At 43.6% G+C, this 27,706-nt stretch overlaps 1 long non-coding RNA gene across 2 annotated transcripts; it reads left to right on the plus strand.

Annotated features, from left to right (window-relative positions):
* Positions 1-4,842: 4,842 nt before the first annotated feature.
* LOC117201625 (uncharacterized) lies at positions 4,843-27,305 on the plus strand. 2 transcript variants are annotated; one of them, XR_007471331.1, is made up of 3 exons: positions 4,843-5,057; positions 23,678-23,743; positions 26,841-27,305. It is a non-coding gene; the product is annotated as an uncharacterized LOC117201625 (long non-coding RNA). The 2 variants fall into 2 exon arrangements; XR_007471332.1 differs by lacking the exons at positions 4,843-5,057; positions 23,678-23,743 and adding an exon at positions 25,072-26,381.
* Positions 27,306-27,706: the final 401 nt, after the last annotated feature.

Consider the following 27,706-nt stretch of genomic DNA (forward strand, 5'->3'; position numbering starts at 1 on the left):
GATTGGCTTGAGAGAGGGCAGGAGCTACATGATGTGTTCTCTCCCTTCAAATCCATTAACTTTTTCTTTCTTGATGCACACACGCACAGCCACACACACAAAAGGAGTATAAAGCCCATATATATAGAATGCTAAAGGGTTGGTCTATGAGCTTGAAAAGAGGGAAATAGAACACTTGAGGCCGACTGCAGCAATGTGTTTGTGTCTGTGCATGTGCATTACTAGGTGGAGGGTCCACAGTATCCATCAGATACTTAAGGGAGAACATATCTCCCAAGTGTTCTGGATTTTGTAAATTATCATAGGACAAGAGTCTTCAAGAAAAATCAGGTAGCTCTCTCCCACACCACTCACTAAAGTAACAAATATTGTTTGAGAGTCTCAAGGGATCCAGCATGTGGAATTTTCAGGAGACTAAGAGGTGAAACGTATAACATAATCACCTTCACCAAGTTTATAGCTCAGTGGAGGCAATAAGAATTAATATCTCACAGTTTTTCTATTTAAATATGACTCAGGGTTTAAGGTAATTTTTCTGCATCATGTCCACAGTGTCCCAGGACTGACGCCCTCCTCAAGCTCAGCACCTAGAACACAGATCTGATTGAGCTAAACTGGTGATGCACCTGCTTCCCAGCAAGGCTGTGGCCTCTAATGGCTGTCTCCTGTTCCTGTGTCCGTGGCCTGATCAGGATATGGGAGACACTTATGTTGACTCCTCAGTGCGTTGTGTACCTTCCAAGGCCGAGAACTTGCTGAGCAAAACATAACTTCTTCACTTTTGTGAACACCTGGCCTCCAAAAGGCAGAAATATTTAGTGACAATGTACTGAGGACATAATTCCTTAGTCATTCCCTGACCTCCACTCTGTCACAGAGACATGCAAAACCACGGAATCAGGCTTATGGGTCATGACTTGGCTGTGTCAAGAAGTTCTAGGCCATGTGGGAAGACTCCTCTCTCCTCTGAGATTTCTGCTTCAACCAACAGGGTGCGGCTTCCCTTCAGGTCTGAACTGAAACCCTATAAGTTCACATATTGAAGTCCAGACCCTTGTACCTCAGAATGTGACTGTATTTGGGAATAGGGCCTTAGGAGAGATGATGAAGTTAAAATGGGTCACAAGGGTGAGCCCTAATCCAGAGCTGTGCCCCTATGAGAAGATTAGGACACAGCCATGCACACTCAGCTCATAGAGTTAAGTCCATCTGAGGATGCAGTAAGAATGCAGCCACCTGCGAGCAAGGGAGAGAGGCCTCAGAAGAAACTGAACCTGTAGACACCTTGATCTTGAACTCAAAGCCTCCAGAGCTGTGAGAAAATTAATTAAGCCTCCCAGTCTGCACTTGTTCTGGCAACCCTAGCAAAACCCTAATACAGCTTTATTTCTCCTCTATCTTCTTTCTTGCAAATAAAACTTATGAAAATAGCACCAAAAAACAAAGTGTATAAACTATTTGAAAGAAAAATGCAGGGGAGCCACTGCAGGGGCTGATGAACTACACATCCATTGATTCCCCTGGTTTTCTTTGTCTGCTACCAAAGTAAGGGAAAATAGTCAAAATCACCATGGAAGGCTTGAGTAGACATTTTAGAGAAGGCATAGCTCCATGGTAAAACAAAGTTGACATGTACTCGGTAGAAATAGTAAATGCATTTTAATCCTTGGAGGTTTAAAAAATTCAATTTCTTGGATTTCTAGAGAGGTTGTAATCCATGTACATGGTTGAAGGTCCTGAAAATTGCATTACATTGTGCCCCGCACCACCTCCCCCTCTTTGCCCAGGAGTCCCTGCCCTCCACAGGTAGCCATGTATCTGGTTTCCCACGGCAAACTTCCAGAGTGTCTTTATGTGCATACAGGCAAATATGAATATACATTTCTCCTTGGCACCCTAATTAAAAACACAAATAGAACACTAGGCACAGTGCTGTTATAGCTTGCTTTTATTTATTTGACAGTATTTTGCAAATTATCCTCTATCAAGACATCGTTTCCTGCACGACAGTGCACTGAATGGATGATGTACTATAATGCACTTTGCCAATCCACGTTGGGATGAACACTGATATTCAATAATCTGTTTATATTACAAACAATGCAGCAATGCATAATTCTGCTGCTAGCAAATGTGTAGGGTATGTTTCTAAAGGATTTATAACCTGGAGTTTTTTTTTTTTTTTTTGCAGTATGCAGGCCTCTCACTGTTGTGGCCTCTCCCGTTGCAGAGCACAGGCTCCGGACGCGCAGGCTCAGCAGCCATGGCTCACGGGCCCAGCCGCTCCGCAGCATGTGGGATCTTCCCGGACCAGGGCACGAACCCGCATCCCCTGCATCGGCAGGCGGACTCTCAACCACTGCGCCACCAGGGAATCCCCCTGGAGTGTTTTTAACAGCATTTGATAAGATACTCTGCTGCTGAATCCTTCTGTGGAGACTAGCAATGAGCCTTTCTCTTTCTGTAAACTGCAACTTATATCTATCCCCCCACATATCTTTAAGAATGCTTTCCAGCCTCTTGTACCATTCAGAAACCCTCCATAATCTCAGCACCTCTCTTTATTCTCACACACGTCACAGCCTTACCTGGCACATACCTGCTGTCTCCACCTTGACCTCTGCCCGTTTAGCAGCATTTAGAAATACTGAAAACCCCTCTTTGATCATCTCCAATTAATCAGCTACTGTGTGACTCAACTTTACTCAGTTTTATCACTAATTACAAACAATGGTAATTACAATGCTGTTGAGTAACGACAATAGTAATTTTCAGTTCTGTAGATCTCAGAATTTCTCACTTCACCAGTGTCTACACTAATGGATCTCCAAACAAATTCTCGTCACTGAATTGTTTCTTGCCAGGACAACGCTGTATGGTCTAGTCTTCCTTGCAGCAGCGGACGCCAGGTAACAACCAAATGGAGGAAAAACCACCGGTATAGATCTGGATGGCACGGAAGAGAAGGTGCACCTCCACTCCTCCGAACTCATCCCTTCTGGCCCACCATAGGTCCCATTTCTCTCTCCGGGTTGTCTCCTCATCCACACGCGCGTTCAGAGGCCATTCCAGTACGAGATTCTCACGAGGAGCTTCTGACAACCGCGCCCACCCAGGACTGCGCATCGCCTCATGCCTCCACACGACCATCACCAGACGCCCCAGGCAGCTCCCCATTTCCCATTTGTTAGGCTTCTCCGACCACCAAGCCACAGGCGGAACCGTGGCTGCGCCTGGGGCGCCCTACCTCTCGCCCGCGACTTTCCTTGCTTTCCCCTGTGGTGAGAGGACCTGGTCCACTCAAGCGCTTCGCCGACGTGGCCAACAGAAGTGGGACGCCGGTCACTCCCCCGTAGACGCAGCTCGGCCTGCAGGGGAATAACGTCTGCGCAGCCCCATGACCGCTTCTCGCGGATTTCGGAGAAAGTAGACGCAGGGGAGGAGCTCCACCACGGCGACAGGACCGGGACGCACCGTTTTCCCAAGGCGGCCAAGAAGCAGCACCGGGCGTCCTATTGGACGGGACGTGGCGGTCCCGTGGGAAGGAGAACGTGGAGGACGTGAAGGCCATGGTCCCACTTCCAGTGCCTCCTCGTTATGCCATTCGGGCCCTACCCACTGCGGAGAAAAACATATTTGGGAATAAGGGCAAACGGGATCAAGAGAGAAGGCCGGCGGAAACTTGTCGGCGTCCACGTCCGTAGGAGACTTTGAACCACTCCCAGGCGACACTTGTAAAGCGGAAGTACGACCACCGGGCCACACGGACGACTCCGGGGATGGATACCCTCTCTTGACCACGTGCTTCAAAGTGGGCGTTTCACGCGCAAGGGACACAAGGGAGTGGTGGTCGAACCGAGCAGACCCACCACTCAACGACTTCTAGGGAGCGCAGCGCCGGCCTCACACTACACATGTCTGCCCGTCCAAATCCCGCGAGAGCAGCAAGGGCCCATGCCCCGGAGACAGGGACCCAAGCGCGCCAGTCAACAAGCACATCGGGCCCTCCAACGGCCTCAACGCCCGTGCCTGGTGCGTTCCCCACGTCCGGAGTGGGACGCTGGTGGACCGAAGTGGTAGAAAATGAACGCACCTAAAGTGACTCAGAAGGACGGACCATCAAGCCTCAAGCGCTCCGGAGGGCTCGCAAGAACCCCTCCCTACACAACGCGGCGCGCGGCCCAGGTAGGGTCGAGTCCGCTCAGTTCCCGTGGCTGGAGGGGCACGGGCGGTTGCTGGTCGACCAAGCCAGGCAACCCTCACAACTCACTAAGGAGCGCGGCAACGATCACAGCCTCGTAAACCTACACACCCAATCTCCAGCGACCGCAGGAGGAGCCCATGCCCCGAGAACACCGGGACAATCGCCACACGGATAGACGGCGTCCCGGAACGCTGCCTCGCGCCCGGCGTCCGAATGTCAGCCCTCGCGAAGATCGCCGAAGCTCCGGAGACAAGGGACGATATAAAAGCGGCCGCCAGGTGGCGCCCGACCACCGGCTCGAACGTCCCCGGGCCGGATCCCGATCGCCGAACGGCGAGGGTGCAGTGCCGGCCGCCCAAACGCCCGAGCTCGTCTCGGGGAGTCCGCCTCGGAGCTAGCGCCCGGCTCGGCACGACACGGCGCGACCCCGGCAGCAGACGGGAGACGAGGAGCTGGGAGGATGGTGCCGGGAGGCTGCCGCGAAGGAGACGCGCTCTTCACGCTATTCCTGGGCCGCCGGCCGCTGTAAACAAGGAAAATTCTGCAGGGGGATGGACTGCGTGAACTGTAAGCTGAAACCATGAAGGTACCAATAGAAAACACGGACGACATTTTATTCTGTAATTGCAGAGTGGAGATGTTACTAAAATATAAAAACCAGAGCCCAGAAGCCATAGAGGAAACGATTGATAACTTGACCACCTAATTGATCTTTACATATTCCACAAGAAAAGTCAAATGACAAGAAGTGGGTAGGTGGGAATATTTGTGCAAATACATGTGTACTAAGAATATTGATATCAGTATTACTTAAGAACAGAACATTTAGAAAACAGCCATTGAGAGGGACCAGGTAAGTAAATTTCAAGTACATTCAGACAATACAGTATTATCACTTTGTGGTTTGGTTTATTGATATATTTTTTTAATGAGCTAGATGTATAGCTATTGACTTGGAAAAAATGTTGATGACAAGCTGTTTAATGAAAATAGCAAGTTTATATATATCTTTTGAAAAGAGTAAATGGAAAAGTAGAGGATTGGAATAGGTAAAGCAACTGCAAAACAAGAGTAAATTCCTCCTTACAGCCTGGAGTCAAGAACCAGAACGATGAGTGTGTCAGAAACAAACATGAGCCACACTTCCTGCTTTTCTGCCCCCTCCTTCCGCAGTCCTGGGACAGGCGGCTGACATCTCAGCCCCTCAATATCTCTCCTCCACCCACACCCAGAGCTACCTACAGGCAAGAAGAACTTTCACTCTGCAGGCCTGGCCTTCCTATGTCCTCAGCCTGTTTCCTCATATCAGGAACCCTTAGCAATTCACTTGGTTTGCCCAGTCGTCCATGCCAAGTGTTGCTGCTCCCAACCTACACCTGTGCAGCCTTTCTCTCCAAAACCTTTGAGCTGATTTCCCAAGGGAAGAATATTCCCCTGGCATAGCAGGTATGAGCCAAGAGGAAAACTGGAAGTTCGCGCCTGGATCCATCATACAAATTTTGTGTGCACTCAACTCCCAAAGACACAAGAGCGACGGAGGGTCCACTGTATTGTTAGCGCAATATGGCCATTCCTTTCTTAAAACACGCAGGCTCAATCAGCAAGTCCAGCTGTGGCACGAAGAAAAAAGAAACACACACGCACACACACATATCGGCAGGTAATCCGTACTCCTGCCAGGTCTGAGAGTGGTGGGAGCAGAAAAGAGATCATTGTTGCCACTTCTTGGGTCCCCTGTGCTGACAAACCCTGGTTTTTGTATTGATGTCACTGGCGGGGAGTGAGGGCTTCGAGCTCCCTAATGTGTCATTTCCTGTCCAGTGCCCTACATTTCATGCTATCATACACTTTCTCCTCAATACACAGTTACAATTAAGAAAATAATAATCTGCATATGTTATATTCAATTTTCAAGTTTGAACAAAGGTGAAGAACACATAGGGAGGGACCTCCCTGGTGGCGCAGTGGTTGAGAGTCCACCTGCCAATGCAGGAAACATGGGTTTGATCTCTGGTCTGGGAGGATCCCACGTGCCGCGGAACGGCCAAGCCCGTGAGCCACAACTACTGAGCACGCGCGCCTGGAGCCCGTGATCAGCAATAAGAGGAGACACGGCAATGAGGAATCCGTGCCCCTCAACGAAGAGTAGCCCCCACTCGCAGCAAGTAGAGAAAGCCCGTGCTCAGCAAAAAAGACCCAACACAGCCAAAAATAAATAAATAAATAGGAAACTCTTTAAAAAGAAAGTACACATAGGACAATTGAGTTATTGTGAAGGAAGGAAATTTTGTCTTCTTTTGTAGACTTAAAAATGTTCAAATATAGTCTATAAAAAGTTCAATATTTTAAAAATTAGAAATAGTAAACAATTCCTCATTACTCTTTATTGTCCAGCATCCACCTCCACCCCAGCACCTTTCACATCTGCTCCACCCCCCACCCCCACCCTGGGTCTGCAAACTTGTTTCTCTCATTACTATCACCTGTGTTCACCACACACCTAAGGCTGTTGTAGTCATTCACATGGTAATTAGGGAATTTTTCTTTACTGAGGCTAAGGGCTGTATTTATTGTTTTTAGTGAAAATCTCTCCCATGTGTTCTGTGAAGTCACAGCATTAATGGAGTCTGGAACAAGTGGGTGTGAATGACGGAAGGAGATTATTTCCACATCAGTCTCCCTAACAGGGTGGTGAACATAACTGGCATTAGTATTTCATGGGTGTACTTAGAAGATCCAAGCCAAAAGGAGAAACCTGACCATTTGGCAAAAGACGGACCAATTCAAGAATAAAAATAAGTCTCTTCTCACATGTTTCATTGTAAGGAACTCAGCCAACACTTGTCCGCCTCTGCATACTTATGCAGGGTCAGATGAAAAACTGAGCAGGTAAAGATGAGGAAAGGGAAAGCAACCAAGAGAATCCTGGCATTTAAAGCATTGTTAGGCATTCCAGGCATGAATCCCCAGCCACTCACCTGGGAATGAGCTCTACCACCTAACCCCCAGGCATGTGTAGATATGGTGAACCCCCCTCTCTCCAGCGTCAACAATAAGGCAGTGTAGGCTACTGCACATAATCAAGACAGTAATATTTTCATTTACACATAAAACATGAAAATCCTTGGGTGTTGTACTTTTATTAGAGCTACTTTTTCAGAGTTATTTCATTAATGTTCAGTTCCTAGGAGTTACACCAAACTGCAGGAAACCTGCACAATGATCAGTTGGGGAATGTTGACTCCACAGAAAGAACACCACTCTCAAATGTTTCATGAAATAATTCTTGATCAAACGCACTAGGATTTTTTCTCCAACACCCGCCCCAGTGCTTCAGAGGCCCCACCCTCCCTGCTGTGCCCTCTCCCCACACCCCGGATGCCCTTGCCCTCAGTCACCTTGGTTCCTCCCCATGTGGGAATCAAGCAACATGAGGGCCTCAACCCTATTGCTGCCCTCCATGGCCTTGGACTATGTGGCCAGGCCACTTTGGATCTACTTCATGGTGGGGAAAACAATCCAGGGACTCATGTCTTGTTGGAAGGTCTTGTCACACAAATCAGGGCTAAAAACCCCTTGCACAGGAAAGCAGCAGGAGTACGCACATCATAAGCCCACTGTTGGGTACCACAATCCACACAGAGCAGACACGCTCATCAAATATAGAATGAAGTTTAATTTGGGGTGAAATTTAGTCGACACCTTCAGATACATTAGCGAAAGAGTAGGTGGAGTTCTGTCCTACTAAATGTCATGGGGAGAAACATTCTTCACTTCATAATATTTCTATAGGAAAGTATGTGTCAACTGTCAAGTGCTACCCAAGTCAATGTTAATCATTAACTACTGCATAGACAAATACTGATAATGTGTCATGAAGAGGGGTGGATCACAGCCCTTTGATCCTGAGATTCTGAAAAGAGAAAACATTCCTTTTGAGACCCTGTGATTGAGATTTACCTACGTTTGCTTATTTATCTTTAGTACAACCCTGTTACTTATAGATTAGTTACCTTTTAACAAGTAACATAAGCTAGGTTCTGAAATTTTGCTTATGTGAGAAGATCATGCAGCTAGAAAATGACAGAGCTAGAATTCAAACGTAGCTCAGGCTGTTTCTGAATCTCAAATTCCTAAATATACTGGTGTTGAGGTGTGGATCCCAGATTCAAATTTCACCTGGATATGTCGCCTATCAAATCAGTGGCTGGAATCCTCCCTGTTATCATAACACTTCCCCTCCAGTCTGTTCACACAATGACTACCGTGCTTAGGTTCTCCCAACACAGGAATCCTCCAGTGCATTGACCCAGCCTCCCTATCATTCCCATGTCTCCTGAGTTTTATGGAACAATTCTCAGGTCCCTCTGACCTCTCAGCACAGCTGATGATCAAGACCCCAATGAGAGATGACAAAAAACTCCTCTTCCTATGGCTGCATCTATCATACGTATCTCCCAATGAGTTTTATAAATATCTGCATCCTACCAGGACATGATCATAAACCATTCTCCCATGCTTTGCACACACTTTGAATGTTCCCCTTGTTTCTTTGAATCCCTGAAATTCTCACCTTCCCTCACTTTCAACAGTGTGTTCACCTCCTACAATGCAGATGAAGTAGAATATTCGAAGAAATGTGTCAGCTCACTGTCATGAAGTCAACACCTATTCCTGAATCTTCACCCATTGGCGATGCCGCTCCTGTTTAAACTGAAAGTCATTTCTACGCCTGGATAAGCCCATTTTTCTCAAATGAATCCCCTTCCCTCCTGTTCTCTGGAGGTTGTTTTATTATTAATTGTAAACTGAAGCTCTTCTACCAGCGAACACCCCTCTCTTCCCAGTCCATTCCCTTTCATCTTTTTCAGTTTCTTCATTCTTGAAACAAAATCTCTGAACCAATTTTTCTCTAGTTCCTGCCCAATGAATTTCCTCTTTCCAAAGTAAACTGAAAGAGCAGTGCAGGATTAGTGACAGTCTCTGGGCGCCCCTCCCACAGTTTGATTTACTAGGGTTGATCTCCCTGTTACTGTTGACTTGCGTATACATAAACCTTTATAACATTATAGTTATCTCTCCGTGATTAAATCCAATGAATGTTTCTCAGTATTTTACTTGAACCCAAGCAGAATTGGACTATGACCTCCGTCAGGAAATTTATATTTCCAAGGTCCTCTGACATCACAAACTCCCCACTGCCTTTAAACTAGTCAGTTCCTGCCAGTGTACTGTGCGCAGTTCTCCTCAAACAATACTATTTCAACATCTCAAGACTCCATTGTAGCCCTCTTCTCTCTTTTTACTATATACACCATCTTCGAAAACTGTTATAATTATTCAGTCTTCTCCTGTTACCACTATGATAATAATGCATAAAAACGAATGCTAGATTTCATTTCTGAGGTCTCATGCATAATTGCATGGGAAGCGGACACCTACAATGAAATGTATATCAGACAGAAGCCAGGAACTTCCTCCCCAAATAAAAACTACTACTCCTCTCGTCTGCAGTTTCAGATAGCAGCTCCACTAATTATTTGGGGCTCAGTCATTGACATAACGTCCCAGAACCACACAAACAGAACCAAGCATCGATTTTATCTCTACAATGAGCGCTCTCGTCTCTGTTCATCTCCTCCCTGATATACACATACATAGTTCCAGCTACACTTATACCACTTCACTTTCAGGTTAAATGTCAGTGCCGCAGAGCTTCCTTCTTTAAATTACTAGCTGAGTAACTCTCCTCTCTCGTTGTCTTGAATAGAACCTACAGGCAACACCCGTAATATTTCATGATATCTCTACTCATCATTTTTTTTTCTTTTCTTTTTTTCCTGTTTTCCTCTCTGGACAAATTGCAGAAAAGTAAACCGTAGAGTCATAAAGCAAGTTTCTCTTGACTATTACATAAGGATTGTAAATGCACAGAGATTCCATGTACACAGTAACTTAATCTACTCTCAAATGGCCTGTGACCAATGTTCTTTAATCAAATTAAATAACTATCTTTAAGTTAATAATTCTTTGAATAATAAATGACTTTGATTCCTCCTGGGGAAAATTTTATTTAGTAATCACCAGAAACAAAATGTGTGGAAAAACTGTGTTTGTGTCTTTACTTAAGTATGCAGCTACCACACTCCTGAGTTCAAAGTTTTAGTCTTTTTCTATAGAATCAGGCATAGAATTGTCTGTGGGCTCCTGTTAATAGATCTGATAACCTCACATATTTTATAATCATAAAGAAAGGATTCCTTTAATCTGGATGCCAATCAGGATAAATCTAATCAAGGAAAAACTTCCCTAACACAAACTTTTCCTTCTCAACACATTAACCACTTAGATATATGTAAGGAAAGTATAAGAGATTCCTTTAATTTGCTAATATTCTAAAAACCTCCAAAAGCAGTCTTGATGCCTTGGCCGGAGGTCTCACTGTTTTGTGAATTGTGGACAGTTCTGGGAAGAGAATTGCAGCTGGAGGATTAGTCTTTATATAAATATGTTTAACCTACAAACAGCCCATCAGGCTGTGGGTTTTGTGTGGTTTTATATAAGGACTGGTGTTGTTTGATTTTATGAAACATTCAAGGAAGATATTTTTAGGGTTTTATAGCATCTGTATTTTAATACCAAGGTAAATAATAATTAAATTATAATCAATTACATGAAGTTTCCAGGGAGGCAGGAGAGAAAAGAATACAATTGGAGAAATTGGGCTTGGCCAAGGAAGAGATGATTCTTCAATTCTTACTATGGGCTTGGGAATAAACCGTGAGGAATATTTGTAGATTTTGTGACAGTGAGCTGAAGAATTTACTCAAATTATCTGATTAATCTGTCTAGTAGAAGGTGGTCCCTTTTGTGGAAAGTGGCGAAAATACTGAGAATGATTAAAAATCAAAAGATATGGAGAAGGTCTGAAATATTTGTGAGGCATAGAATAAGACTGAATCATCTAGATATAGTACAATGTCCAGGGATATTTGAAAGATGTTGGGAGATTTGCGAACCCCACCAGATTTAATATCCTAGTTAGATTCAGTCATGGAAGAAGCAGGTACTTGGAGCCCTCCAAGACTGGAATCTTGACCAGCAAATGTGATGAATTTGGAAGGAATATGGAAATTGTTGGTCTTCATAACTATATGTTGAAATTACTTGATTTGATTAATTTGGAATAAAAATGAAGACGATTGGCACACATGTTTGGAGACTGGGGTCAGTGCACTGGAGGTTCTCCTAGCATTTGGAGCGAGGGAGGAAACTGACTAATAACTTGGAATATCATGGGTTAATTACCTTTAAAAACTCTTTGATTTTTATTTCCTAATAAATAAATTTAGGAAACTAATATTTCCCTTATGAGAAACAGTAGCCAAAACCTTCTGAGTTTGACCGTGGGAAACAAGATTACTCCTCTTTTCTCATAGACCAATTCACATTTGCAGGTGGGGTGGTTGTTCACTCCCAGGTAAAGATTTATGGGTTCATGACTCTTAGGTCTGAAAACTCTAGATAGGGTTCAAGTCTCATGGCTTCCTTCCCTTTCCTTGGATTTGCCTGCTCAGAGTAAACAGTGTCTCTGAGAGAGAATACTAGCAGCTGAGTTCTTGGCAATGTGTCCCCAGGTGAGTGGGGACTTGCTCTTTCTCCTGGTATGGTAACTTTGTTTCCGGTGGATAGAAAGGTGTCACCACTTGGACTGAGTGCTCTAAGTGTATCCTGGTGGAAGTGAAGGCTCTGAGCACAAGTCCTGTCGTCTGGCAACTCTGTGAGTATCGTGGAGTAGGGCAAGAGCTAATACAGCAACCGTCTCTTTTCCAACATTTACACCGAGGTGCTCCAGACTCCATGAAGGCTGTGATGGTAAAGAGGGCACATGAGAGGTTGTATTTCTCTCCCCTCAGCCATGGGCTTGACGGGGGTGTGACTCACTCCATAAGCGAGTCTGCGGTGCAGTGAACTCTGTCCTGTGATGGGCACAAGTGGAGGGTTGAGCAAGAACAGAAGTTCAACGTCTGGCAGGGGAGGAGGTGTGTGGACGGGTGAGTTCAATACGTGCAGGGTCAGAGATGTTGGCTAGAGGGCTGTGCAGAGCTGACGGGGTAGGAGAAAGAGAAGAAGCCCTTCAGCAGGACTGGCCCAGAGGGTAGGGTGGGGCCAATTTGCTTTTTTTTTTCCTTTGTTTCTCCAATTTTTAATCTGTTTTCTCAGAATACAATTGACTATTTTGAAAACTCTAAAAAGTCACAACAAAATACTTCCATTCATTCTTGTTCCAAACCAGCCATTTTCCCCCTGTTTAGGTAACCTTTGTTCAGAAACTGGAATCACTTTACAGAAAGCATTTTTTCCTTAATTGGTGCATTGAGTAGGATATAGTAGGTAGAGGAACACTTAGGAAATCGTGACGATATGTGAAGCCCTGGAGAGCCCTGGACCATCGAGAGTCTCCGATTAGTCTCTGAGCAGGGAAGACAGGAGGAATCTACAGGAGAGACAATGATAGTCAAAGCGATGAGGTCCCAGGAAACGAGGAGGGAAAGAGGGACATCAACCCACAGGAAAGGTCAGTTGGGGATCATCTTACAGTTTGGCAGCCCTGGGACCGCTGGCTTGTGAAGCTGAGCCTGTCTGTCCTCCTATCTGGTGATGAATGCATGGTCTGTGTCGAGGTTAGGTAGGCAGCAACTGCGGACCCCAAGTTGTATACACAGTCTGTTCACTCACACAAAATGGTGGACATGGCATCAAGGCTCTCTGACTTTTTAATGACTAATTCACCTGTAGCTTTTATTTATTGAGTTTTGTTATGTTCAAACATGTCATGTCAGCTCATTTAATCACTCAACTCTCTTGAGAGGTTATTAAGGTATTTTCCACATGAGAACAGTGAGGTTTGTATTGGGGAATACTTTGCCTGTAGTCACTGCTGATAAGTGGCGGAACATGTATATTGCCTGTCTTGTGCTAAGTCTGTAGATTTAACTGAAAGTAGTGGGTAACAGGGATATTTATGAATTCCCAAGTACACATTTTTTAATTGCCAGTCAGCTCAGAATTAACATTCTGTTGTGGACTGTGCAGGTTATTTCACACCACCCCTCATGTGATGATCCTTTACCATGAAAGTCACTCTGTATTCAGAGTGTGCCCATCTCTGTGATGCACCTGAAAGGCATACGCCAAGTCAGCCCAGAGGAACATTGGACTTGACGTCAAACACGTTTAGGCTTTTGATACACACAACTGCCTTTTCTCATTACTGTCACCCTCGACCATCACCTCTGGACATTTGGGTAAATGGGGCAGCCTGAACCAGAATGTCCTGCATGTTTTTAGGAATCAGTGACTTTGAAGACATGTGATTGTGAACTTCATCCAGACCTGGGGTAATGTCAATTGCAGGTTTCTTTGAGTGAAATGTCTCTGAAATCTTGTTGAAGTCAATGTAGAAAAATCCCTCCGATAGTGTCACAATTCTGTGAACGTATCAATCTTATTAATCTAACCTTCCGTATATTCCTTGGCCTTAGAGGAAAGGATGGCTCTGTGGCGACTGGTGCTAAACGTCAACGCAGCACCCATTGTTTCAGTCCCTCCCTTCCGGTGCTTTTCCTCATCCTTATCTCACCAACATCCCAGCCATTTTATTTTTCGTTTGTTTTACCCTTCAAGATATATTCCAATTGTCAATATCCTATAATATGTTTCCAATTTCTTATATATTGCTCCATTTCATACCTTTTCTCTGTGTTAAAGATCAATTTTAAACATGTTCACAGACAGTAGCTTCAGGAAGAAGCCATTTATCTGAAGGTCAATAGTAAGTTTACGGGAATAAACCCCGCTGTCCACATAAGAGATATGATCTTAGGGTAAGAGGAATTCAGCCCAACCATCTGACTGAAAGGGGACTTAAGCGCTGGCCCGGCAGAGGCTTTTGAATAGTTTTCATTTGGAACCATTTTTCCCCAAAAACAAACTGTACCTTGAGTTTCAAAAGGGCAGTTGCTTAAATATAGTTCATGTATATAGTGTTTGAAAAATAAAGAAGGCCGAAAACTTAATCAGAAAACGATGGCAGTGAGAGGCTACAAGTTAGAAAAATCTATATGAATTCAGCAAAGTGAGACTCTATGTGAATATAAGTAACATGGTGGGGTTGGTAGTTAGTGGAGACCATCACTGAGGGAGCAGCATAGAATTCATGTGTAGAGAAGTATAGAAATGAATTTTATGTGAGCAAACTTTTAATAGTCTTTCCTTTCCTTATCAATAGTAGGGACTTCACACTGGAGAAGAGCCCACTGAATGTAACAAATATGAGGAGATTTCACATAGAACTCAACTATCACGCCACATGAGTGACCTCTCACAGGACAGAAACCCTATGCTTGCAATCAATTTGGAAGAGCCTTCAGCCTTTATTCATCTTTGAATTAACATAAGATAATTTATACTGGAGTAAAACCATGCAGGTCTCATCAATGTGAGAAGGCTTGTAGACAATGCTGTAACCTTAGATGTCATGAGAAAACTCACCCTGAAGTGAACACCTATATATGTTATAAACGTGGAAGATAGTTTAGCTGCAGCCTCACATTTAAATACACCAGAAACTCACACTGGAGAGAACTCTTAATGTGATAAATGTGGGACACACTTCAGCAGAGCCTTAACTTCTATTCACACTGATGAATTCACAAGGTGAGAAGCCCTCTGTCTCAAAACACTGTAAAATCTGGTGCTTCAATTATTCTATTCCTTTTATATTTTCACTCAATGTGCCTCTTAAGACTTAAAATTGAATTACAAATAAACTTAATTTTTTCACAAGATTCCTAGTCCTGGAGAATTTTTGGACCCGGCCATGAAAATTCCAAGAAATTTTGCAGGGGTTTATTCCTGCAACAGAATTTCTTAGCCAAAATGTTTTTTCCCCCACAAAGAACAGATAGATATGTCAGAATGAAGAAAGTGGAAGATCATTCCAGAAACACAACATTGTAAAACAACTATAGCCCCAATAAATAAAATAAGGTAAGATAAAAAAAAAATCATTGCAGACATGGAGAGTTCCATTTTCAGATTTGGAGAGGGTAGGGCCTGCCTGATAAGGTCTTGCTCCTCTTCAGATAAATTGCTTTTCCTCTGTTGGCCTAAAAACATTCATTATAACCCTAAAGTCCACGGATGTCTAATGGGTGAAAACATGGTATTGTAGGGGGCTATAAAGCATGGGATGTTGCCTGCAACATTTGTGTGTCTGTGCTCCTGTCTGTGTACATGCACACGCACACACACAAACGTGCAAGCAAGGGAGAGAGCATATAGCCTCCATCTGAACCTAAAAAGAAAATGTGAGTCTGGAATCAATGGTATAAATGTGTCATCAGGAGAGAGAGCATCTAAGTTACCTCAGTCATTAATTTATCAAATTTTCAATTATTAATGAATATTTACTGAAAGCTTCCAGGATTTCAGAACTTGGCTTGTTATGAGGACTAAAATGTAAATAATACAATGTTCCTATCTTCGTAGAACTCTACATTCTAACGCAGTCAATTCAAATACACTGCAATATAAAATTTCTGATATTAAAAATCAAACATACATAAGGGTTTACAAATTGTGTAACTACAAAATGTTTGCTCCTAATTTACAAAGAAAAGTTGCCACTTTATAAAACAAAATTGAGATTTATAACAGTATCATTATAGAACTTTGGAAGGCCAAAAATTGTCAAAAAGACTGGGTTTTTAAAAAATATTTTACAAAATTCTGAACCTTTGAAAAGCTATTCTGAAAGATTTGGGAAGAATAAAGATAGATTTCCCTTTCTAACAGCCAAGATAATTGTTCAAAATATTATGAAATAAGTATTTTTAAATTAACTGTTCAATTACAAAATACACTTTTGAAAATCAATAATGGTTTTTATGAGAATACAAAAACTGCTGCACATGCCCACTAAAATTCCATTTAGTATCCATTTTAATCGAGATTCAATGGGGCACCATTTTATTTATTCATTTATCTTCTTCCAGTTTTACTGAGGTATAACTGACATAGAGCACCGTGTAACTTTACAGTGTATAATGATTTGACTTACATATGTTATGAAATGATTATCACACTAAATTTAGGGAACTTTCATCATCTCATATAGACACAAAATTAGAGAAATAGAAAAATGTGTTTTTCTTGTGATGGGAACCTTTATAATTAATTCTCTGAACCACTTCTATGTATAGGAGACACAAGTGTTAATTATCTTTATCATGTGCTACCTTGCATCCCTGGTATCTCTTACGAGTGGATGCTTGCAGTTTGGGCCACCTTCATCCAGTCCCACCCCTTCCCACGCCCTGCCTCTGTGGACCACAAATCGGACTGTTATTGGATGAGTTTGTTTGCTTGTTGGTTGACTGTTGAAATATAACTGATCTACAACACTATGTTACTTCTTGTTACACAACAGAGTAATTTGGAATTTCTATACATTTCAAAATGAGCACCATGTCCTCTGCTTGGGGAGGGGCCAGGGCACCGGCGCTTCTGAGGCCCTGGGCCCCGCCGCCAAGTTCAGGGACATGCCCCTGTCTGCGGAGGATGAGGCAGCCTCCAGGTGCCAGAGGATATGCTGGGATCGCGCCCCTTCTCTCTGTCCTCCGACCCCAATTTCCCGTGGCGGCGGCAGAGACACCGGGCTGGTCTGTGCGCCGAGGGAGAGAAGCGGGTGCGGTTCCTGCCCCGCGGGGCTGAGCCCGGCCGGCGGGAAGCCCTCTGCCGGGCCGAGGATCCGCTGTACCGCTCGGGGTGCTCCCATGACTACCGCTTCCCGTGAGCGCGGAGGAGCGGGACCATCTCCTGGGCCTGTAGGCCGCCCCGCTCCTCTCCTCGCCGCCTCCAGGGCTCCCGCCATGCATCAAGCACCTGCGACGTCAGCGACGGAGGCAGGAGCTCGTGCGGGGATGGGCCCAGCAGCGATCGCCGCCCCAGCCCGGAGCCCTGCCGTGTGCTCCGCCCGCCCCGCGGTCGCTCCTTCCGGACCTGCCGGGCGAGCTGCAGGCGGAGCCGTGGAGACACTGACGCCAGAGGCGCCGTCGGGGTTCTCCTAGGCGGTCCGGCGACACCGGGCCGCTTCCACTTCTGGCTCCACGTGCTTCCCGGTCTGTAGCCTAAGAGCCGATGGACGCAGCGCCGGGCCGCTTCGCTGGCTGCAGGCTGCGGGCAGGGCCGGCACTGGAACAACAACGCGGGGGTCAACTACTTACTGCACCCCGCGTGCTACTTCTTTGATCCTTGTCTCTGGTGTGAAAGGGCCCAGATTTCCCATCCTAGACGAAAGAAATGTTCTTTATAACTGTTTTGTAGAAGGTGCTCTGGCCCCTGCCAAAATAAGACGTTTGGTGACTTGAACTGTCAGTTATCCGCTGGTGTTGGCCGTGAGACTGAAGAACAGGTCATGGCCCCAACCCCATTTGGGTGCAGAGAACCCACAACAGCTGCCAGACTCCGCTGGCCATTAACCCTCAGAGAGGCTGGACTCTTAGCGGCTGGACTCCAAGCCAGGCGTGGGGCTGGAAAGGCGGCTTTCTGTCCCTCTGGGAGCCACAGAAGTTAGTAGTGAATTGATGGATGAGGATCTGTGCCCCGTAAATAACTATTGCTGAGAACTCTTTGGGCCCCTGCATGCGGTCGGACAGGGAGCAGAGGGACAGGACAGTCTCACTCACTGCTGGTGGCTGGGGACGCCAACAGGAGGGAACCATACATGAGCAGAGGGGGACATCCTGGGGGAGGAGTAAATCCCCTCACATCTTGGGCAGATTTCGGTAACTTGTTTTTTGTTTTGATTGTAGTTTTCATATTTTCTGGCGCAGGGCTAGTACAATCAATTCGTTTTCGAATGCTGGTCTCTAATGAGGGATGTTTGCACTGTAACTCGAGAGAACAGGCCCTTGCATCCTACATCCCATTGGCCAAATTCCACACCCAGCTTGTGCTGGTAGGAACTGCAAGCTAAGAGTGGTTTTTATATTTTTAAATGGCTGAAAATAATTCATAAAAAGATTATTTGCAACACACGAAAATTATATAGCATTCAAATTTCCTGTCTATAAATAATGTTTTATTGAAACACAGTTATACTGCTTTATTTACATTTTACTGTAGCTGCTTTTTGGCTACAATGACTGAGCTGAGTAGAAATAACAGACATCCTATGGCGAATCTAAAATATTTACTCTCTGGTCCTTTACACAAGTTTGCCAACCCTTGCTCCAGAAAAGTGGGGAAAAAAATTTTTGAAACTCATATGCTGGGATTTATACTTTTAAAACAGTTAAACATTTAGCGAATTTTATCCCTGGAAACCAACTTTAGGTAGAAGTAACTATGTTACATTACTCTCAGTAATCTCAGTTAGAATAAACACTAATTCACAATTATTCCTGCACTGAGGAAGGGAATCCACCTGCAGATATTTTTATTTTCATCTCAGAAATAATCACAAATTAGTGTAACTAAAACCTAGCACCCACACAAATTAGCATCAACTGCAAAAACTGCTACATATTTCTGAGCCTCAAAATAGGACATTGTAAGCCATAAAAGTATTTACTTTAAATTTTGGTTTGGTGACATGTCTTGCCTGTGGCAGTGTTTATCAAAGTTAATTGATCATGGAGAATTTCATCAAGAATCATTTTCTAATAGAAAACTATCAAGAGTTAATGCACTATAATTCACACTAGAGTAAAATAAACCAGAAAAAAATCACATTGATGAAGCAATGAATATGTAATTTACAAAAGAATATAAAAATATATAACAACAAAAAAATCACTTATTACCTTATTTTCTGTTATTAAATATAAAAACATATTATGCAACTTCCAGGTATTCTTGCATCTGGTAAGCCATTTCTTTCTTAAAAGGGCATTATTGCATAATGAAACATATAGGTAAATGCATTTTTAGATTTTTATTTTGCATTTAGGAATACATATAACTTCAAATTTACCACAAGTGTATATAATCGCATTGGGACTATATACACTACAGAACACACTGGGAAATTCTGGATTTTATGATAATAATGTGTTATTTTGGATTGCTTTGGGCTATCAAAAAAATTAGAAAGGAATTAAGAGCCCAATATACAGAGCAAGATAGCAATCCTCTTGTCTGTTATCCTTTAAAATGGTAACCGGTTGAATTTTGAATAAAATGGATAATGAAAGGAATTTTAAGAGGCACATGCAGCAGAATTTTTATCCTTATAAAAATCGTTACTGATTTTCAAACATGTAGTTTTGAATTCTAACAATTTAAAATTTTTATTTTGGAATATAGAGAAGAGCAAACCTGGATCTTAAGACAGGAAATCTAGCTTTGCTCTCCCCAATTCATGAAGACAAGCTTTTCCAAAATTGAGAATTTTGTAAACTATTTTTACTAACCAGTCTTTCTAAAAATATATAACTTTTCAAATTTCCAGAATTGAGACTGTTTTAAATGTCAATTTTATTTTATGAAGTGCCAACTTTTTATTGTAGACTAGTAGTGATATTTTGTGACTATACAATGTATGAGCATGTCTTTTTTTTAATGTCAGAAATTTTGTTTTGCAATTTATTCTTATTGCCTGCGTTAGAATATAGAGTTCTATGAAGAGAAAGGCGTTCTGCTATTTATGTTTAATCATCATAACAATCCAGGTTTTGAAATATTGGAAGTTCTCATTAAATATTTAATAATTGAAAAGTTTATAAATAAATGAACAGTTTACAAATGAATGAAAATTTATAAATGAATAAACAGTGATTTATCTTATTTTTCTCCTGCATGAATCCTTTATGCTAATAATTCCTGAATCGCATTTTCCCTTTATGATCAGATAGTTGTTACACTGTCCCTCCCTTGAATGGGTGTCTGTGTGTGCACTCAGATGCATGTACACACAGTAATGTTGCAGGTAACATCATGGGTTTTTAAAAAAAATTTTTTTAAAGATTTTTTTTTTGATGTGGACCATTTTAAAAGTTTTTTATTGAATTTGTTACAATTTACTGTTTTCTGTTTTGGTTTTTTGCCTGTGAGCCATGTGAGATCTTAGCTCCCCAACCAGGGATCGAACCCACACTCCCTGCATTGGAAGTTGAAGTCTTAACCTCTGGAATGCTAGGAAAGTCCCCATGATGGGCTTTATAGGCCCTAGAATACCATTTCTCAACCCATTAGACTCCAATGGACCTCAGGGCTATAACGAATGTTTTGGCCAACAAAGAAAAAAAATTGAACTGAAAAAGGGCCAGAACTCATCATGCAGCCTGTACACTCTCCCTAACTAGCCTTCTTGAAGGTTTAATTGACAAAATAGACATTGTCTCTATGGTGAACTTTCTCCAGGAACTTTTTTTAGTACCATTTTTCTACATCAAAGAGTAAAGCTTTAAAGGTAGACTTACCAATGGCTCTGTGAGGGATCTCCATTGTGTTTACGTGATTTAGTATATGCACCCCTCAATGTTCTAATACATTCTTTAAGTAGAACTCTTTTTATGTCTGCAAAGATCTTTCACCTTCTCAGTCCTGAAGATATTTATCTGTTCTTCTTGGACAAAACAAACAAAGAAACCCTTGGCTACAAAATGCTAAGTAAGGATTAAACCACCGTCTGACTCTGAATTCTTGAGTTCTTCCTGTCCATGTACCCACAATTATTCACCTTTCTTTAAATATAATTAATGTATAATTTTTTAAGTCATACGGGAAATAGTAAATGCAAGTTAAGTAATAGAATTAATTGAAGCAGCAGAGGTTAATCACAAAGTATGTGTGTAATTATCCTTGAAGCCATTCATCCTGAATGTGTATACACATATTTGGACGCTAATGTAAGTGTTAACACACATCATACTATGCTTTACATTTTCAGTTAACATTCATCGTTGTTTCCTGACTGATCCCAGTCTTTGTAATTATGATTATAATTTTATAAAGACAGAAAGTGTCTAACTGATCAACAGTGACAGAGTATTAACAGAAAATAGGCCCATTCTTACGTATCACAATATTTCATGATTTTGAATGACACATTTGAATGATCTACTGAAGCAGGTTTGCCTCGTTTCTTCTTACCTGATACTGAATATTGCTTGCAGCACTTCTCAAACCCCTTCACCATCTACATCTTTATATTGTATATTTAATAATAAGACAATTGCTGAAGGACTGAATTATTGACTCAATTGCATGCTAACACATTCTTTATAGACTATTTTCCCAGTATGAGTTTTCTGATGTGAATAGCAAGTGAAAGATTTTCCACATTGTCTTTAGAATTGGCATCTCCTCAGTGTGAGCATTTTCTTGTTCAGTCAGGAATAATGAATCACTGAAGAATGTTCTTCCTTCATTACACTGAGACTATTTTTTCAGTGTGAACCCTCTCACGTCTAATGACTCCATGACTAATGGAACGCTAGCATTCATTTCATCAGATTTCTTCTACAGCAGTGATTAGATGGCTTACACCAAGAGGGTTCTCCTCGTAGTAAACCTTGGGATGTCTTCTCTACTGTGTCAGGGATGCAGCCCACTCTGAGTTCTCTGTGTATTCTGAGGCTGGAGCTCCAACTGAAGGCTCTTCCACCATTATTACAGGGCCAGTGTTTCTCTCCACATGACTTTCCTGGTGGTTTAAAAGGGATAATTTCTGGCTGAAGGCTCAATATCCTTGATTACAGACACAGGGTTTCTACTCAGTATGAATTCGCTGGTGTTGATAAAAGTGGGAGCTCTGGGTAAAGGCTACACCACATGGATTCCAGACATAGGGTGTCTCTCCTTCGAGTTTTCTAGTGCGTATAAGCATGAGAGCTGCGTTTAAATGCTTTTCCACATTCATTGCATTTGTAGGGTTTCTCATCAGTGTGAATTCTCCCCCATGACTAAGGTTATGGCTTTGACTAAGTGTTTTCTCACATAAATGATATTAATTGTGGTTTCTCTCTTGTGTGAATGTGCTCATGATATTAAAGTGTTGGATGGTCACTGTAAGCTCTTCCACAGTCATTCCAAATATAGGGCTTCTCTTCCGTGTGAGTTTATTGGTGTGAATAAAAGTCAGCTCTCTCGCTACATTACCTTTATAAGGTTCGTCTTCTCCAGTGTGAGCTGTTGGTGTATAAATGCGAGGCTTCAGCTGAATTATTTCCCACGTTCAGGACATTTGCAAGAGTCACTCCAGGGTGCACTCTCTCATGTTGTCTAAGGTTGGAGGGTGACTAAAAACCTTCCACATTCTGAGATCTGCATGGTTTCCCTCTAGCATAATTAGCTTATGTTAATTCAGTGATGAATAACGGCTGAAGTCTCTCCCATTCGGGCTGAAAGTGTAACACACGTGGAGTTAAGGTTGTTGTATATGACATGTCCTCATATTCATTGCATTCAGTGGGCTCTTCTTCAGCACGAAATCCCTGCTATTGACAAGGAAATAGAGGCTGTTAAAAATTACTCACATAATACTCATTCAGTCACTTCTCTTCATGTGATTTCTAGACGGCTTCCTCAGTGATGGTCTTCATTGAAAATCTTCCCATGTTATTTACATTCACAGGTAATGTTACTTTGCTGAATTCACAGATTTTCTATCTGGTAAACCCTCACTGGTCATAGCTTTCTGATTAAGTTTTAGGTCTTCTTTATGTTTCAAACACTATATCCATGAGCTATGTTTAATCAATTACCTTTTCATTGAAGCCCAGGTTAGTGTTTGACATGTGATGTCAAAAGACATGGGTCCTCAGATTGTTCCATCCTTCATTAAATTGATAGAAAATCTCCTGGCCACATGTCCAAGGACATGGAGGGCAGAGCTAGGGTTGAGGCTCTGATGTTGCTGATTTCCACATGGGGAGGAACCAAGTGACTGAGGGCAAGGGCATCCAATGTGGCGGGGGGCGCAACAGGGAAGGTGGGGTGCTAAAGTCCTGGAATGGGTGTTGGAGAACAAATGAATGTGCCTTTCACCAAGAATTATTAAATGAGAACTTTTCAAGAGGTGTCCTTGCTGTGGAGACAGGACTCGCCAGAAGACCATGGTAAGGGTTATCTGGGAATTAGTGTTAATCCTAGGAACTGAATATTAATAAAATAATAACTGAACAGTAAGTCGAATCAAAGTGTAACACCCCATAATTTGCATTGTTTTCTGCAAAATGGGGATATTACATCCTCTAAACAAGCCGAGTAGGCAATGCAGCCTTGTTCTTGACCATGGGAAGGAAAACCGTTCCTTCTGTCTGAGCATGTCTGTGGGTAAGGTGGGAGGAGTCACTCCCAGCTGAGTGGTTGGGGATTGATGCCTGATGTATCTAACAATACTTTGAAAGGCTGGGTTCTCATGGCTGCTTTCTCTTTCCTCAGATTTATCTGCTTGACTTTCAGATTGTCCCTGCATAAGGATGCAGAGGAGGTCAGGTGGTGCCAGAGTTCCTGATAATGAAACAACAGGTGAGAAAAAAAGGCTTACTTTTGTTCCTGTAGTGATCCATCTTTTGCCAAATGGTTAGGTTTGTACTTTAGGTCTGGATCTTCTAAGTGCACCCAGGAAATATTAACGCCAGTTATGTTCACCATTCTTTTAGGGATATGGCAGGTCAGGGACCAATGTAGAAACACTCTCTTTCCCAACATTTACTTTCACTTGCTCCAGCCTCCATTAAGGCTGTGACCTCACAGGAGACGGGAGAGGTTTTTTCCTTCTCTTTTTTGAAAGGTCATCCCTTGGGCTCAGTGGCCTCCTTCATCATGTTACTGGCTGCAGTGGACTTAGGAATGCAGTGAACACAGAGGATAGAGAATAACTCAGAACAGAAATCTCTAGGCCAGTGGGGAGCAGACGTTTCATCAGTTGAGTCCTGTGTTATAAGTGCTGGGGTGATTTGGGGTTTGGTGAGAGATAGCACTAAAGAATCATTTATTTTTCCTAATTTTAAAAAAGATTAACCTTTTACAGACTACTCATAAGCATTCTGATAGCTTCAAAAAAATAAAAGTAAGTTCCTTAGCAAAATTATTCACATAACTCTGTTCCTTTGTGTTCTTAACCTTCATTCAAATTAGAAAGTTGAATGCAATGTCTACAGATTCTTATTTTCTTAATTGTGACTGTGTATGGAGGAGAAGGGGCATAGTACACAGAACAAAGTGTAGAGCACTGGACAGCAAATGACAGTCTAGGGAGCTCCAAGACCTCACTCCCCCACAGTGACATCAGTAAAACAACCAGGATCTGCTTGAATGATCTGGGATTCTAGTCCAGGGAACGCCAGAAGTGGGAACAATGGGCTTTCTGATCCCACCATTGCCAGCCCTGGTAAGTGTTCTTATTAGACCTGGAGATGTGTGTGTGTGTGTGCTTGTGTGTGTGCGTGTGTGTGTGTGTTTCTTCTTCCTGACACCCCTGGACTTGCCGAGTGTGCCTCACTGTTGCATGAAAGCTATGCTCATGTGGTGCTAAAGTTATAAGACCCTCTCAGTCTTGTATCTTCCTGCGTTGGATACATAAAATTTCTCTCATAGGTCCAGATGCAAATGTTCAGTTGTCTCCTTGGCTCCTACCTGCAATGGCATGGGGTTGTCTTCCTTGGGAAAGCAGCTCTAGGCTCATGGAGAGAAGAGCTGCACAGGTGTAGGGTGGGCAGAGATAATTGGAGCAACCAAGTGAATTGCTAAGGTCTCCTGATAAGGAGGTAACAGGCTGGGCACTAAGGGAACCCAAGTGTCCAGAGTCAGGGTTCTGACTGCAGAATTCTCCACATTAGCGTGAGGAACGCATCTCCTTCGCGGCAGCCTCCTGCACAAATCTTCCCAGCCCCGTCCGCTGCTGGGGGCCGGTAGCTCCTAGGTGGACGGCCCGAGACGAACTCGAGCGTTTGGGCGGTCGGAGCTGATCCCTCGCCGACCAGCGATCAGAATCCATCCCGCTGACGTTCGAACCCGTTGTCGGGAGCCACCTGGCGGCCAATTTTATATTACCCCTTCCCTTCTGAGCTCTGGCGACCTTCGCGAGGGATGTGACTCGCCCCCCAGGCGCGGGCCAGATTTCCTTGAGGCCGGCGACGCTGGCGGCGACCATCCCGGTGGTGCGGAGTGATGGGCGCCTCCTGCTCTCACCAGAGATTGAATGTGGAGAGATGTGTGTTGTGGGGCTGGCGCTGAGCTCCCTCGCAGGTTTCTGGGGAGGTCTGCGCCTGTCGACCAGCAGTCTCTGGTGCCCCTTGGCGCCCGCGGAGACCTCACGTCCTGTTACGCGCGACCACGAGAGGATGTCCGTGACCAGCGTCGTACACCGTGTGTCACGATCCGTCGGTGCCTCCTCGCCGGCTGGGGGCCCGGGTCCATCATGGTGCAGTCCTGGCGGTGGGGCTGCTCAACGGGTTCCACTTCAGTTTCTCCGGATTCCACTCGAGGCGGTCACGAGGGCGGATCTTGCCCTGAGGCAGGGGCACAGGATGCGGGTCAACAGACAGGAGCCACCCGGCAGATTGAACCGGCGTCTATGCGGGGAGCTCTCGTCCCCACCTTGGTGGCCTCGTCAGCGTGGCGCTTGCGTTTCGAAACTGTTCAGGTCCCCTCACCTCGGACTTTCGAGGGCAAGCGTGTAGGGCGCTCCTGGAGGGGCGGCAGTTCCTCCTAGGCTACGGTGGTCGTAAGTCGTTGTCGTTTCTCTTTGGGAAACAGGGACCGCCCGGAGCATCCGTGATGGTCGGGAGGAGACACGAGCCTGGCCGAGGCCCTGGGTGGGCGCGGTTGTCGGTAGCTTCTCTGAAGAAGCTCTGCAGACAGTGAACGGCCTACAGACGTGCGGGCGCAGGGGAGGACACCCCAGGGCGAGAAAGAGGACCGATGGTGGCCTGAGTCGAGGCCGGTTGTCAGGAGCGTGGCGTTGCGCCTTCGCCCGTGTGCAATCTGGATACTTCCTGTTGAGGTTCACACCAGTTGCACGTCACTTGGCGTCTGCAGCGACAAGGTCGACCAGAAGGCCAGATTTCGGTATTCGGTCAAGAAGAAAATTTAATGAACTCTTTTTGTCATGAGATTCACTACAATGTGAACATTAGTGAAATAAGAAATCCTAAGATTTACAGTAAGTTGACATTACTGTAATAATTACTATAGTTTGCAGTTCTTTTCACAAAGTGTTTATCTATGAAATTTAAAATATATTTAGTACATTTTTTTGTGATACAATTCTGCTAATGAGAAAAATGGAATTGTTTTGCAAGGGGGATGCCATTTAGCTTATTACATGTTCCTATCATCAAAATTTCAGCTGTTAATGCTGACTTATAAGGAGATTTTGCATTGTTTATACATTTCATATTTGAAAATTCTTTTCACACAGATATGTACTACCAAATACTGAAGTTCATGAGCGTGTGATTTTCATTGAGCATATTCATTGCTTGGAAGGAATTTATAAAATTCTGTTTGATTCTTCTATTGATATTTGCCTTTTAGTATGTCATTATATTGTACATTAGTCATTTTCAATTCTGTTTGCAGTTAATTTTAAAGACATTGATTCAAGTTTCTCTACCCACAGAGTCTTTGATTGGTTGAAGATGATGAAGAAGGGTTTTGGGATGCAGAATTTTCTAAATCCACCTGGAAGCCTGGGAACCTCTCCCTCCAGCCACAAGGCCCTGCCCCACACCCTGCAGAAACCAATCTGGAAAACCAGACTCCAACCTCTGCAGCAATAGACCCGAAGGGTCAGGATTTGGTCAGTGACTCACAGCTTCGTCATTTTCAGTCCTTTCCATGTAGAACCAAATGCGGGGAAAGCCAAATATATTCCCTTAAGTAATCACTTAGGACGACCCTCTTCCTATCAACTTGTCTCCAGCCTCCTCACATCAAAAGCTCTGGGGAGCACATGCCTTCCTTTTTTTGCCATCAGAAAGTGTCCCCACTCTTATGTGTGCCCTGAGTCTCAGCCTGATGTGAGTGGTGGTGGCTGACTCCCGTGCTCTATAGACAAGTTCTCAGTAAATAGTGCTTGTTCTCATTTGGGGGGTGTGTGTGTCTTTTTTCATATCTACAGAGCTTAGGATGGCAGGAAGCAAATAAAACTCATGATAATGTTCCCCATGTTATTTTAAAAATCACATTTATTAATCACCATTTTTTAAGTTGAGACATAATTCACATACCATAAAATTCACCCTTTGAAAAGTGTAGAATTTAGTGATTGATAATCTAGTCACAAAGTTGTGCAACCATCGGCACTAATACCAGAACATTTAATCACCTCAAAAAGAAACCTCATCCCCATTAGTCTCTTCTATTCCACCTATGCTCAGGCTGTGGCCACCACAAATGTGCTTTCTGTCTCCACGGATATGCCTATTCTCAATATTTCATGTGACTGGAATCATACAATATGTGCCCTTTATGTCTGGCTTCTTA

This window comes from Orcinus orca, chromosome 14 (genome assembly GCF_937001465.1).
Source record: "Orcinus orca chromosome 14, mOrcOrc1.1, whole genome shotgun sequence".
Lineage (NCBI taxonomy): Eukaryota > Metazoa > Chordata > Mammalia > Artiodactyla > Delphinidae > Orcinus > Orcinus orca.